Below are 15688 nucleotides of genomic sequence, written 5' to 3' on the forward strand. Positions count from 1 at the left end.
ACTAGGAGCTGAAACTCATAGATGTCACCTTTATGGTTCACTGGGTGACCAGGCCACAATTGGGTGGCCTCTCTTCCCCGCCTAAATCAGTACCATCTCCTTTTATGATGGGCGCCATTAAAACCCATTAGGCTACCAAGTCAAGGGAATGGACAAACCCCCCAAACGGCATGCATACAGCATGCATCCCCAAGCCCTCGTCACCCCAGGGAGATGCCTTGGCCTGGCCCCCTGGACCCACGCTGGGCTGGGCTCTGGGAGAGGGACACCACCCTGATGCTCTGTAGAGTTCTGGGGACCATGGGAAGGGACAGGACGCGGTATGACGGTGGGATTGAAGTCCCTGGGCTTCTGGGTGGTGGGTGGGTGAGCTTTCCCTGGAGGACAACAGCTGTCAGTCACCCAGAGGGGTTTCCTCATCAATTTCATTTTACCGGAGACCTCGGCTCCTCCCTGCAGAGCCCAGCTGTTGCAAGGCTAACAGGAGGGCGGGGGGGGGGGGGGGGGGTGGGCGGGGGAGACTCTAGGCCCAGCAATGAGCTGGCCTGTGTCTCCTCAACTGTAGGCCTCATCCGTGTAGGGACATGGCTGGCTCTGCCTTCAGCCCTTGGTAAATAGTTGTTGAATGAATGAATGAATGAATGGTGTTTGAATACCCTCCCGTTTGGGCTAAAGGAGAAACATTCATTAGAAGGAAAGCAGCAGAGTCTATATGGAATTGGACCAATTTGGGGACAGAATCCTGCCTCCAGCCTTTAACCCTTTCTAAACCTGGGGTGGGCAAACTTTTTCTATAAAGGGCCAAATGGCTTTGCAGGCCCAGAGGTAAAATGGAAGCTGTTATGTGGGTACCATTTAAAATGTAATCATTTAAAAATGTTAAAAATCATCTTTAGCTGGTGGGCCCTAGAGAAACAGGCGACGGGCAGGACTCGACCCTGGGGGCCGCAGTTCGGCGCACGCTTCTCTAAGCCTTGGTTCCTGGACCTGTAAGTTGTGACCAACCCTCGTCTTATCGGTGGTTGTGGAGTCCCTGCTGCAGATGAGGTCCAGCAGCGTTTAGCATGTGGTGAGAGCACAGTCCTAAAGCAGAGGGCATGGAGGGCACGCAGGGCCCAGGCACTGCTCTGAGAAGGGATTCGTGAGCTCCAGAGCCCCTGAAGCAGGTACTGATGTGATCCGTTCCACTGAGGAGGAAGCAGAGGCAGCAGGCGCAGAGTGGTGCAGCCACTTGCCCGAGGCAGAGCTGGGATTTGAATCCAGGCAGCCGGGCTCCAGAGTTCGTGCACTTCCCCGCCAGGCTCGGCTCTCTCCTCGTTGTCTTCGTTGCTGCTGCTCATTCTCATTTTCAATGACCCAAAGGCGTCACAGCTGGTCTCCAGACCATGGTGACAACACGCTCCTCTGTGGGTGTGCCATGCCTTTGTTAGTTTTCTTTGGCCCCCGATTTACCTCCTGAGTTACAAATGCTGGGTCTGTTGGTTTGCCATCTCCGAGCACAGGCCTGGGGACAGAGAGAAGAGGAAGGGGAGGAGGTCCGGGGTGGCTGAGCTGAGTTGGAGAGTCATCCAGTTCACAAGCTCAGCTCCAGACAATGGAGCAGGAGCGCTGGATTCTCTTCATGCGGAAAAGGAAGACCAGGCGGGGGAGGATAGGAACTAGAGGGAAGTCGAAAAGAGTGGAACTCACAGCCAATCATGGTCGGAGGCAGCAGGAGGGGCAAGCTGACCTCTCAGGGCTGCCTCCTGCCCCTTGGAGCTGGGGAGTGTGTCCCGCAGAGAAACTACTTCGTGGGGGCCAGTGTCCTCCTTCCCGTGCCGCTGCTCCAATCCCCTTTTCTTTTCTTTCCTTTTTTAAAAAATATTTTTATTGATTTCAGTAGGAAGGGAGAGAAAGTTAGGAGAGAGACTCATTGATTAGCTGCCTCCCGCACTGGGGATCGAGCCCGAAACCCACACATGTGCCCTGACCGGAAATTGAACCATGACCTCCTGGTTCATAGGTTGACACTCAACCACTGGGCCACACTGGCCGGGCATCCCTCAACCCCCTTTTCAGTTTTGTTTAAAATGGGCTGAGGTTGGAGAAACAGGGTATGAGAGGGTTTGCAAATGCTCCCTCTGTCTGCACTCGCCTGGAAGATGTTTGGGGTATTATGGTATTGGTGTTGCGGACTGAATGTCTGCGTCCCCCCACAATCCATGTGCTGAAGTCTTAACCCCCATGTGATGGCATCGGGTGTCAGGGCCTTGGGGCAGGGATTCAGTCATGAGGCCAGAAGCCTCCTGAACAGGATCGGTGCCCTTAAAGGCACCTTGGAGAGCTCCTTCACGCTGTGGGGATACAGGGAAGGGACATCCATCTATGAGGCAGGAGGCGGGCCCTCTCTGTCACACCTGGATCTTGAACTTCCCAGCCTGCAGAACCGTGAGAAGTCAGTTTCTGTTGTTTATAAGCCACTCAGTCTATGGTGTTCCACAGTCCAAACTAAGACAGAAATAAATGGAGTCATTAGCATCTTTAAATCTAGTTAGAGAGAGCCAGTTCCAGAAACTGCAGCATCCATTCAGAAAACCCATCCTGAGAATTCTCCTCTTTTGGAAGAGGCACCACAGTCTGCATGAGTCAGGGTTCTCCAGAGAAACAGTGTCCATATGTCCTGTTGCTGTGAGGCTGGGGGGCCACAGGATCTGCTGTCTGCAAGCTGGAGGCCCAGGAGAGCTAGGGGTGTGATTTAATCCACGTCAAAGGCCCAAGGAGCTGATGGTGAAAGTACCAGCCCGAGGGAGGAAGAGGATGCTAGGGGGTGCTCCCAGCTCAGCAGTGGAGCCTTTTGCTCTGTTGAGGCCCTCCATGGATTGGCTGATGCCCACCCACCTTGGGAGGGTAACCTGGTGGACTGAGTCCATCAATTCAAATGCTCCTCCCATCCAGGAACCCCCGCACAGACACACCCCGAAATAATGTTCCACCTGGGCATCCTGCGACCCATTCAAGTTGACACATAAAATTAACCCCCACCACCGGACAGGAGAAGGTGTGTCTTGACATGTCAAATGAAACTAGTGTCACAGAGATGCGCTAAAAAGTCGATGAAAAGAAAGAGAAAGGGAGGCAGAGAACGAATGAGAATTCCAAAAATACCAACAGTGACTTTCTCTGTCAGATGGTTTACAGGAAGGAATTTGGCTTCCTGCACAATTACGTGTATCATTTTTTATTTTCTAAAACAAACAAATATTCATCTTGAAATCCCCCAAGGGAGGAGCCATTAAAGACGAAAATGTCGATAAGAGGAGGGCTGTGTCTCTTTCTTCCAGAACCAACGGGAAAGTTACCTTCTCGGTGGAAAAACCACTTTGCTTGCACAGGGGATGTTTATCAGCCAAGTCTTTCCCCGAGTCCCCCTTATCTTGCTGACAATGAGAAGGATGGCGAAGGGGCCCTGAGCGAGTGCAGCCTATGGGCCATGACTCAAGCAGTGGCTGTGGAGGGAGGCCATCTCAGGGATCAGCGTGGGGGATGACATACAATGCCAGGTCTGCTCGCCAGGGGATGCTGGCCGAGCTCCGCGGGAATCCTAGAGTCCCGTTGGAGCTGGGGGACAACTCACTCAAGGTGACCGCTATGCAGGGTCCTAATCAAAATGCAGAATCAGAGTCAGGGGACACTGTGCCTGCTGGCTGGCAAGGGTTAGTGAGAGAGCTACGGAATCCTGCCGACGGTGGGTCTTGCTCGGTCAGGTGATCTGCTTTAATGGTGAATGGTCGTGTTGACTTGTCCTTTTTGTTAAGCTACTAGATGGCACCTGATGCCGTGGCTAGTGCATTGAGGGCGCTACAAAATGCCAGTGATTCCCAGGTACCATTTCTGGTGCTGGAGACACTGCAGTGAACAAAACAAAGTCCATTCCCTCGTGGGGCTGACATTCTAGTCGGGGGTGGCGGGGTGAGTAAGAGGGTATGTAGCATTGATAATGAGCAAGTGGATAAATGTAAGATACAGCATCAGGCAGAGAAGTAGTGTCATAAGTAATAAAGGTGTTTTAAGGAGAGAGGGAGAGACGTTGGGTGGGAGTTTTAGAGAATTTTAGACTAGGTGGGCCGAGGAAAGCTTCTGTGGTGACATGACAGTGAGCAGAGATCAAAATGAAATGAGTAGGCAAGCCATGTGCATAGCTGGGATGAAAGTGTTCCAGGAAGAAGAAATGGTCAGTGCAAAGGCCCTGGGGTAGGGATGGGCTTGGGTGTTCAGGGAAGAGCAAAGAGGCCAGGGTGGCTGGAATGGAGTGAGCCAGAGGGAGGAGTAAGAAGCGAGGTTGGAGCGAGGCCAGGGGCTAGACATCCCGGCTTTCAGGACCATGGGAAGGCCTTGCCTCTCACTGTCCATTGTGATGGGAGCTATTTGAGTGTTCGGAGCAGAGGAATGGCGTGATTTGATTGAAGCTTCAAAGGAACCCCCTAGATGCTGGGATCTCAGAAAACACCTTGTATTAGTCTGTTATTGCTGCATAACAAGTTATCCCAAACTTAGAAGCTTACAAAAAACCCGTGTTTGTTTAATCCCATAGTTCTTAAGGTCCAAAGCCAGCATAGGCTGGGCTCAGGTCTCTGTTCTGTGTCTCACAAGATCAAAACCAAGGTGCTGACTGACTGGGCTCTTATCTGGAAACTCTGGGGGAGAATCAATGTCTAAACTCATTCTGGTTGTTGCAGAATTCATTTCCTTGTGGGTGTAGGACTGAGGATCCATGTTTGCTCGCTGACTGTCGACCGGGTAGCTTTCTGCTCCTATAAGCTGCCCATATTTTTTCTTCAAAGCCAGCAAGCGTACGTGGAGGCCTTCTTGGACCTTGAATCTCTTCCACCTACACCAGTGGTTCTCAACCTTCTGGCCCTTTAAATACAGTTCCTCATGTTATGACCCAACCATAAAATTATTTTCGTTGCTACTTCATAACTGTAATGTTGCTACTGTTATGAATCGTCATGTAAATATCTGATATGCAGGATGGTCTTAGGCAACCCCTGTGAAAGGGTCGTTCGACCGCCAAAGGGGTCGCGACCCACAGGTTGAGAACCGCTGACCTACACAATGGGATATATGGTTTAGCTCTGCCTGTGGCAACGCTATTTGGGTCTGTGCAAGTCTCTAACGTGGACCGTGAAAATACGGAGTCATAGAGTTGACCACACCAGTCTCTATTGCACTCTTCTGAAGTGTTTTATTAAGCACTGCTGTAATCCAGAGAGTGTTGTGTATTATGGAAGTATTAAAAAAAAACCACAACAGACAATTTTGTCTCACTGGGGAGCTGGGACTAATGATGCAGAGAGCAGGCAGTGGATGCGGTAAAATACAAGAGAGCTGAGCACTAAGGCTGCAAAGCGGGAAGGATCTGGCAGGGGTGTGATTCTATGTCCGCGCATCTCCCTCCAGACCGATGCAAAGCTCTTTTCATGGCCCAGCAACTGGCAGGTGCTTGGTAAATATTTGTCTAATAGGTGAACGAGTGAATGAATCCATGTGCTTCAGTTTTTTTACCTGGAAAATAGGGTGTTGGCCTCCCCGCAGGCTTGTGGGCAGATCAGAAACAGGAGGACGTGTACACTTGGCCCAAAGGCAAAGCAGGTTCAAGCATCAGTGTCATCTTTTTGGGGAGTGTCAGGGGTTGGCTTTGACATGCCCCTAGGAGAGAGATGGGGAAGAGGATTCCCATCAAAGGCAAATACATGGCCAGCATTCCTATGAGATGCCCCCAGTGCCCCTGGGAGGAAGGGCAGGGTCCACAGGGCTGGGTGGGCATAATGAAGGCAACTCGCTTTTTGCCCTAAAATCCAACAGAACAGAGGACCTCCCTGCCCAGAGCTGGCTCGGGACAGGATCTGTTCTGCCCTTGAAGAAAGTCCGTTGTCCCTTGGGCCTAGGAAAGTTATTTTCATGACAAAAATGGGCTTTATCCATAATATCTCCGAACTAGGAGCCCCCTGAATGTCCCTCTATGGTAGGATGGATAAACCCATTGTGGTATTTCTTATCATGGAATACTTCCCTGGGAACATTTTTTTAAAAGCATAAACTACTGATAAATGCAGCGCATGGCTGAATGTAAAAAAAATCATGTTGAGAAAAAATAGCCCAACACCAAAGGGCACATCTTGCACGATTCTATTTATAGGAGGGTCAAGAAGAAGCAAAGCCAAGCTATGAGAGAGGCCAGCACAGAGGTGATCCTGGGGCTGGGGGCGGTGACCGGCGAAGGGCGCCAGGGAACTCCCGGGCGCCTGGGCATGTGCTGCGTTTTGATGTGGGTGGTGGTTATGTGGGTGTGCAGCAGGTAACATTCCACTGAGCGTTCACTTGAGATTTGTGCGTCTTGCTGCTAATCAGACCTATCAAAAGTAGCAAAATCGTCCCGACAACGATAGCATCCCCCCTGTATTGAGTGACACATTAGCCCTGTGCCTCCATTCTCTCCAGCCCTGGGAGGGAGGCGTCTGGATTCTACCTCATGGATAAAAAGACGGAAGCTTGCCCTAGCTGGTTTTGCTCAGTGGATAGAGCATTGGCCTGCGGACTGAAGGGTCCCAGGTTCGATTCCGGTCAAGGGCACATGCCTGGGTTGTGGGCTCAATCCCCAGTAGGGGGTGTGCAGGAGGCAGCCGATCAATGATTCTATCTCATCATTGATGTTTCTATCTCTCTCCCTCTCCTTTCCTCTCTGAAATCAAATATATATTATATTCCAAGAGCACAGAATTAGGAAGAGGCAGGGCAAGATTCCAACTTGGTTTCATGGCCTGACGCAAGCCCTTTCCTATCAGAAAGGCAGCTGGTCTGGGGTGGGGCTTGCACATAGTAGGTGCACCATTGTTTTCTAAGTTGAGCTAGGCGTATCCAGTTGTTGGGTTGTCCACTCTCTAGGCCCTGGTGACAAGCTGGCCCCAGACATGGTTGGTACCACCTTTGCCTCGAGGCTGCCTCTCTGCCTTGGGCCCTGGAGGATGGGAACACAATGCCTCCTGCTCACCCCGCCCCAGCCCACTTGCTCCCCAACCCCTGACCCCCTCCACTCAGTAAGATGTCTACAATCTCTACCTTGGCCTCCAGCAGGAAGAAGTCAGATGGGGAGCGAATCAGGCCCCGATCGCCTCCGGGTGACAAGCAGGCACTCTATAACTGAACAACTGTAATAGGCTGATGTTTATCTTGCAGGATGGGTGCGTTTAATAAAGCATTAATATGAAGACCAGATTGCTTTTCCTGCCAAGCAGGCAGAGTGAGATTAGGCAGGAGGGAGGCGCGTGCCCTCCCCGGGGAGGAGGGAGCCGGAAGACTCTCCTTTGTGAGCTGGGACTCCTTTGCTTTGCAGAACAAATGCTTTCTGCCAGGGGTGACCAGAAAAGGACTTCCTCCTAGAATTCGCCTATCACAAGAGCAGAGAGGGTCCCGGAGGGCAGGAAGGATGCTCCCTCAGAGAGAGCTGATCCCCTGTGACGATGGAGAGGTTTGGGGGGAAGTCAGGTGCGAGGCAACAGAGGGAGAGCTTTCAGCCACCTACACTCCCAATTCAGAAGGAGGTCCTGATGTGTGGGAACTCTCTCTGTCTCCTGGGCCTCTGCTGTCTCTGCTGCAGGGTTTCTTAACCTTGGTTCTGCTGGCTATCGGGGCTGGATGCTTCTTGGCTGTCAGGGGCATCCTCTGCATGGTAGGATGTTTAGCAGCAACCCTGGTCTGAACCCAACAGATGCCAGTAGCGTCCCCCACCACCAGTTGTGACCACCAAACATGTCTCCAGATGTTGCCAAAGCCCCCATGGTGGGGGTGGGGTGGGATCGCCCCTGGCTGGGCCCACTCTGCCTTGATTGGGCTATTTGGAACGGCTGCTTGAACGCAGATGCATAGCGCGCTAGACCGGTGAGGCTGCTGCGCTGGTAACTGAACTGTGGGCTTGACAAGTCTGGATTCAGAGATTTCCTTCTGCAAGATGAGCCCGTTTCCTGATCTGTCGTGGGGGGGGGCGGGGAGCGAGGGGGGAGACACGCTGCCACACGAGTTTATTTAAAACTGACGCAGATCCAGAGCGCGAAGCCAGGCTTCCTTCAGACCATCTCTTAAATGAGTAGCCGGAGGGAGACATAACCGTCAGTGAGCAAATTCCCTTTGCAAATGTCCAGGCCCTCTGGTGCCAACGTGAGAAAATCCAGTCTCGTGCGCATTGCCTTTGGGGAGAGAAAAATAAAAGACCCAAAAAATTAAGGATTCCTTTATTGTGCCTCGAGCTTTGGAGCTCGGCAATTAATTCCTCCATGCTAACGGACCCTGTGTTTACGAGGCATTATTATTTCATGGAGGCCCATTTTAAATGGCCATTTTTTTCATTAAGCCGCCTCGTTTTACTGATGAAGACCAGTTTATAACCTCACTTAGACTGTGTTCCTTGAGTCATAACTATTTTTCTTTTAAAATATTTCTTAATAACCTACCATCCATATTTTAAATGTTACCCCAAGTCAGAGAAGCCTTCTCGTTGCTCAGGAGTCTGTCCTCATGATTCTGGGTCATGTCCAAGGACTCGGGGCTGCCAGGCCCTCTGTGCACCCCGATTTAAAAGCCCCCAGAGGAAACCAAACAGCCTCGGGCTCAGCCTGACCTACTGATGTATTTTGTTGTCTATTTATGCGTCTGTTCATTCGCTTTTTTTCTCTCACCAAGAATCTAGTGAGCACAGAGCAGGGACTGGGACAGCAGGAGGACACGAGGGTTCGGATGGAGATGTGCTTGGCAGCCACATCAGTCTCCTGCGGGAACCTGTCCCCTCTACCCTGTTGTCAACCCAGGACATGCTGCTGCCTAAGGAAGTTCTTCCCTTACAGACACCTCAGGGGAACGCACTGCCTGAACAAGTCCTCCCTTCTCTGGCCTCCGTGTCTCCCACCCATAAAATGGGGTGGAAATGCCCCACCCTGGCTCTCCAGGGAATTGGGGGAGCATCGGGTATCTACAAAGGACCATAGAACAGCCTTCTCAAAGCTTCTTATTAATAGTATAACCACATCATTATCAATAATGAAACACAAATGAATAATAAATAAACTAATGATAAATAATACGTATGTCAGGAATAATACATTAATACAACAAGACCTTTGAGCATCGATGGCCTCTGACAGAGGAGGATCCGATTGGCTGTCTGGAGATCACACAGGGGGTATATTCCGGAAGGGCCTGGGAGACCAAGGCAGGGGAGGGACCCCCAAAAGTGGCAGGCACGTCGCCAGGCAAACGCTGCAAAGCATTTGAGGTCCCTGGTGGCCTGGAGCCGAGCTGGCCTGCTGCTGGGGGAGTTGAGGACCAAAGTGAGGGTGAGGCCTCCTCCTCTAGATAATCTCTCCTGGCTCAGCTAAGGACCATGCTGATAATCATGAGGGTGGCCAATTCATAGCCCAATAACATCAGAGTGGATGTTATGGCCAATGTTAGGACAGGTAGCTGAAGAAGTTAGTCACCCCTGGATTCATGCATTCATTCAACATGCCTTCGGGGCCAGCGGTGTGGCCAGAGCAGGCTGAGCCCTGACAGCAGTTACTGAGACAGGCTTTTGCCCTCTAGCAGCTCGCAGTCCACGGTGATAGCAAAACAGGGTGTCACCGGGCAATGGGGTGGGGCTATGGCAGATGCCAGGAGAGGGACACAGCCCAGGATTGGGTGCTGGGTATGGAGTAGGCATTAGAAGAGGCCCTTAGATAAACGATGGCTAAGCTAAGAGTTTAAGGGTTTATCAAAGCTGGGGGTGGGCGTCAGGCGAGTCAAGTGGTGGTAGGTGTTCCAGACAGAAGGATGGCAGGTACACAGACCCAGCAGCCAGAAGACCCAGGCATATTTGCAGAGCTCAGGGCGGCTGAGGCTGGGCATGCAAAAGGCAGAGAGATGAGAGAGGAGCTGAGGAGGAGCAGGCCATGAGTGTGAGAGGAAGAGGTCTGGACTTCCTCCCAAAGGCAGTGGGAAGACGGAGAAGGATTTGGCCTGGGACGGGCATCAGTGCCCTGGACTGCAGCGTGATCCCGTTCCTCCAGGGCTCCCGCTCCCGAAGCCCTGCCTTTGTCTCATGCAGTGTTCCGGTGTGGGTTCATTCATTTATTCATACAGATGCACACCAGGTCCCTGACTTCAAGAAGCCCCCAGTCCAAGGGCGGAGACACACAGAAAGAAGCATATGTGATATTACAATGTGATGCAGACAGGCTGTGATTGAGATGTTTACACGGGGCTGTGAGCTCAGAAGAGGGAGCATCAGAATCATATAAATCAAGGACCGGGTGACTGTGGCTTTGAACCTGAAAGGACGTGTGGAAGTTTCCGTAGGTGAACTCAGAGGAGGAAGACAGTCCAGGGAGAGGAAATGGCACAGGCGAGAAGAGCCTGAGGTCTGGCAGGGCTGGTGGGTGGATTCCAAGGTGGCACAAACGCACCATGAGACGGGCGAGGTGGAGAGGCCAAGAGGCAAGATCATTGGGACCCAGTTGGCCATGACCGAGTCTGAACTCAGTCCTGAATTGAAAGGCAATGGGCTGGGAAATGAATGGCATGAACCAGAGAGGGGGCGTCATTGTATTGATGCTTGAGAAATATCGTGGAGACACCGGTGTGATGGGTGCGTTGGAGGGACAAGGCTGGAGGCTGGACACCAGTGAGCTGGCCATGCAGGGTCCTGGGGAGGATTGTCAGGGCCCAAACCCAAGCATGATCGGTGTGGGGCAGGGCCGATTTCCTCTGTTGGACAAGGCCTCCTGTCTGGCCCCCATGAGGGGCCCCTGGATACTCCACGGTGGCGCCAACACTGGTTCCAGCAGATGTCAGAGAGGAGGATCAGAAGGCACCTGGGGTCAGAGGAGGCCCTGGAGCTGCCTGGACCGAGGCCCACAGGGAGGGGGTGCTTCTGAGAGGGGCTCTGGGGAACGCCACCCACTCTGACGACGGGGAGGTCTAGGGAAGGGGAGGGATTAATTTGTTCCTGTTTCAACACCTACTCCGATCCAGGCGCTGTCCTAGGCACGTGGGTCGCATGGCAAATGGAAGCAGTTCTCGGCCTCGTGCGGCAGTGAGTGTGCACCGAGTACACCTCTGCAGGCGACCTCAGTGTCCTACGGGGCAGGGAGGGAGGTTTGGGGGACTGATAGCCTAGGGCAGGGGTTCTCAACTTGTGGCGGTCGAATGACCCTTTCACAGGGGTTGCCTAAGACCATCCTGCATATCAGATATTTACATTATGATTCATAACAGTAACAACATTACGGTTATGAAGTAGCAACAAAATAATTTTATGGTTGGGTCACAACATGAGGAACTGTATTTAAAGGGCCAGAAGGTTGAGAACCACTGGCCTAGGGAGTGAGGGAGAGCTTCTTATGGAAGTGAGACTTCCATGAGTCCTTGAAGGATGAGCAAGAGTTGCCCGAGCAGAGTGAGGGCTTGGGGCAGAGGGGACAGCGAGAGGGTGCAGGGGAGGAAGAGGAGGACACAGCAGGACCTGGATGGGGCCTAGGAGCTGAGAGGGGCCAGCTTCACCAGAGCCCTGGATGTGGCCGGGTCACCCCTGAGGATCTTCGACTTTTTCTGTGGAGCCCCCGGAGGCTCTGAGGGCCGGAGAGGCCAGTAGTGAGCATCTTAGAGAAAGAAGTCACTGTGGCTGCTGGAGGAGGAGGAGGGGCAGGCACGGATGGAAGCAGGAAGTCCAAGACAAATCCTGATCTCGCAACGTCCTTCCTTAACCTCCGCCATCGTCTGCTGACTGCCCCCTGAACATGCAGGCGCCAGGAGGAGGTCAGCACTCACTCCCACAGACCCTAAGGCTCAGCCGTGGGCAAACTACGGCCCGTTTGAAATGAATAAAACTTAAAAAAAAAAAGACCGTACCCTTTTAAGTAATGATGTTTACTTTGAATTTATATTAGTTCACACAAACACTCCATCCATGCTTTTGTTCCGGCCCTCCAGTCCAGTTTAAGAACCCATTGTGGCCCTTGAGTCAAAAAGTTTGCCCACCCCTGCTAAGGCTGGTTCAGGGAGGCGTGGCTACCCTCATGATTGACGTAGGTGGAGAGGTGTGAGTGAGTTACCAGGGCCACCCATGGCCGGGGTGGGGTTAGAACTAGGGTGACCAAGCTGCTTCAGTTTGCCGCCCTGGTCTCAGAGAATCCCTCGGTCCTGGGCACACTGAGACACCTGGTCACCTTAATATAATTTACGTCTCTTTTCAGCGTACTCTCCCCACGGAAACCCTCACGGACTCCTGTCCACCCACGGGCCAGGCATGAGTCCGACCTCTAGAAGCATCCCCTCTGAGCCGGGCGAGGGGAGGGGCAGCGCTGGGATGTTGCAAGTCGGTTTCTGGACAGAGGGGCTATTTGTCATCATCTCATGGGGAGGGCGCCGGTTCCTAAATATTGCCTGCGATTTTGCTAAATGTGTCTTAACGGGAGCCGTATAAATGCTGTCGGAGATAGAGGGGAGAGTGATGGCCGCCTTCCGGATAATGAACTCCTTAGTTAGGATGAATCCGTGCCACTCCTGATGCCGCGCCGCGATACCTCGGGTGGGGGTGGGGGGCTTACGCATCGGGGCTGACTGGTGGCAAAGCCAGTGCTGGATAAAACAGAGCCTGCCTCTAGCTGGTGGCTGAGTAGTTGGCAGACACGTCTCGGAGAAATGGCGGGCAGTCGTACCGGAAACGAAGGTGGCGAGATCTGGGCGCAGTTAACAGCGGACATGGGACTGATTGGAGCGGGAAGGCCCCAACAATCCAGCTCATCCCTCATTTCACAGATGAGGAAAGGGGGACCAGAGAGAGGGACGACCTGCCGAGGTCCCAGAGCTGGTCACAGCTGAGACCAGAGCTCATGTCCTGCGTGGCCTCAGCCCGTTGTGTGACTCTCCTCCCGGTGATCGCAGGCGGTGGTGCGATGAGACTGGCTACCGCGGCGGGCAGATCTGGGTTCAAATTCCGGGTTTGCCGCTTATATCACAGCCGTAGCGCAAGGCACTCTGAGGCTCTGAACCGCACTGCCTCCTGCGACCGAGGGATATCCCCAGGGTGGCGTGAGGATGGAGGATGCACAAGGGAGAAGGCACAAACCGCAGCACTTGTCTAATTCCGCTTTCAACACTATTGGGAATGGAACTCGAGTTGCAGAAGGCGAGGCAGATGTGCAAACAGGCAATTACACTGCCGTGTGACATGCACAGCGATCCTAGCATCGTGCAAGGCGGGCACGGCTGTTGCGAGAGCCGATGAGAAGCCCGAGTGAAAGTGCTAGGAAAACTAGAAGGTTCCATCAGTGCGCCAGTAAGGCGGCTCTCATCCTTAGTGCCCAGGCCTCCTCCTTGCTCTGCAGCCTGGAGCCGCTCCTCAGTCCCAGGGGCCGAGAGGAGGAGGAGCCTCGGCCAAGAATGGCTCACCCCGTCCTCCGCCCTCTGTGGCTCCAGTGGGGGACCTCGGGAACCAGAGGCACAGTGACTTCCACCTCAGCTTGGAGAGGTGTTTCCTGGTGTTTGTTCCAAAGGGCTCTAGCGGACCTGGATGAGGGGCTGGCCAGCGGGACTCAGGGTCCTCCTTTAATTCTGCATCGTGGGCATCTCGCTTGCCTCACCCTCATCCCAGCCCTGGTTGTCGTCCCACAAAGATGCTCGGTCAAAAATGGGCTCCAGAGTGTACCAGGGCATGAAGACCTTTCCTACCAGGGCCCACATGTGGAGTCACAGAGCACGCTGAGCACGCTGCAGCCTCAGGGCCTTTGCACGTGTGCTGGGCTCTGTCTGGAATGCTCTCCCCCTGGATCCTCAAGTGCTCACGCCTTCCTTTATTCTGGCCTCTTCAGACCACCGGGTCCAGAGCAGCCCCTCCCCCCTGGCCCTCTGCCGCTCTACCCTGATGTACATGTACCCTCCTGGCATGTTTTCGGGTGTTTGTTTGTTTGCTCATTGTCTCCTCTGCTGGAACGTCAGCTCCATGAGGGCCTGTTCTCGCTGCTGTGTCCCCAGTGGCCAGCACAATGCCTGATAACGAATAGAGTCTCAATAACGTTTCTTTCACGAATAAAGGCCAGACAGGAAGGAGGAAAGAGAGAAAGGTTCTGAGAGTCTTGAAGGGAAGAGCACGTCTAATTTTGTATAACCCACATCTCCCACACTTAGTTGTGGATCAGAGAGTCTCGTTGCTGAAACACCCACTAGGAGTTCCTTCCTTTCTACACTCTGGGAAATGCTGTCTTATGGCATCAGAGCCACCACACTCACGCATCCACTTCGAATCCTCCCTCTGGTGTTCAGGGACCCCTGTCTCCACTGTGCAGGGAGCTGCTCTCTGCTCCTGGCCTGGCATGCCCCCGTGAGTTCCCACCTCCTTCCGGTAGGAGTGGCCATTCTTTGGTCTTAAGCTATTCAGCCATCCGGACTGACGATGCTCAACGAACTCTTAGCTGTAGCATCACAGGTGAGACCCTAGGGGAGGGCAGCCCCACTGGACAGGTAAGCCAGGGGGTCAGCCCCAGGACGGGAATCCGGATGGGATCAGGTCCTGGACTCCTGCCGTGGTCTCCCAGCGGCACACCCCTCCTCCCCAGGGTTGGGCGTGACATGTTTGCCACCCCTTTCCTCACCTCCCCCATCATTAGCAAGCCTGTGCATAGCATGGTGGTCATAAAGGAGCAGAAGGTCTGGGTTCGAGTTCCAGCTCTGCCACTAGGGCTGTGTGATCTGGGCAGGCCTTGGCCTCTCTGTTTTCCCGGTGGAAAGTGAGAATAATACCTGTACCTCTCTCCTAGGGGGGTCATGGCAATTGCATGAGTGAGTGTGCGTGAAACACGTAGCCCAGTGTCTAGCTCAGAGCGGGTGCCATGGGATTTCGAGCCTTTCCTGGGATTTGGCTTGCCCCAGAACTCTCCCTTTCACTGGGTCCATCCCCCTGAGGGCAGGCTCTTGGTCAGGGTTTAGGATCCCGGCAGGGCCTGGGGACTTCCCTGATTGCTCAAGCTGGGCAGGTCCCCCCTCACCTCTCCCCACCATCACCCCCTGAGTGTGAACCTGTGTCCCCTCTGCATTCCTGGAGGGCGGGAGATGCCTGAGCCTCCTACTTCCCAGGTCCGGTCCAGCCTGCGCAGAGCAGGTGGGAGCAAACACTGTGGCCGAAGGAAGGAGGAGAGGAGGAGGCGGGAGGCCGGCCCCTCTGACCTCCGTTCTTTCAGACCCATGGCTCTGGGGCTCCCTGTGCGCCGACTTAGGTGTAAGTGAGAGGCTGCCCAGTGATGAGCCCCACATCCTCCCCACTCACCCTGGGCCTCGGCACCTGAAGCCTTGGGCCTGGAGGTCGAGTCTGACTTCAGTGTCCACATTGATCCTCCCAGGTCGATGTCTGTGTTTCACCCTGGAGTGTTGTAGCCATTATGCTCCAGGCAGCGGTCAGGCCCTGGGCTCGATCTGCTCAGGTCGCCTGCACAATTGAAACCCCCGAGCCCATCCCGGCTGGTTTTCTCATTAAGACGATTGGACTGGATCGATCCATTAGGTCGATGGCTGGACATCAGCCGGTGGGAAGCCAATCGGATGAGCCTGGATGATAAACCCAAGAAGGAGGCCCCCCGCCGAGCTGGAGGGGCACCCAGCCCTCATGGATGGGGGTCAGGGAGGCAGG

At 53.7% G+C, this 15688-nt stretch overlaps 1 protein-coding gene across 1 annotated transcript in view; it reads left to right on the forward strand.

Annotated features, from left to right (window-relative positions):
- IGSF21 (immunoglobin superfamily member 21) overlaps positions 1-15688 on the forward strand; it is a 208839-nt gene that overhangs the window by 76058 nt on the left and 117093 nt on the right. The gene's annotated exons all lie outside the window — the stretch shown is intronic.

The sequence above is a fragment of the Myotis yumanensis genome, unplaced genomic scaffold, assembly GCF_028538775.1.
Source record: "Myotis yumanensis isolate MYYU_CA2020_CCGP unplaced genomic scaffold, mMyoYum1.0.hap1 SCAF_2, whole genome shotgun sequence".
Classification (NCBI taxonomy): domain Eukaryota; kingdom Metazoa; phylum Chordata; class Mammalia; order Chiroptera; family Vespertilionidae; genus Myotis; species Myotis yumanensis.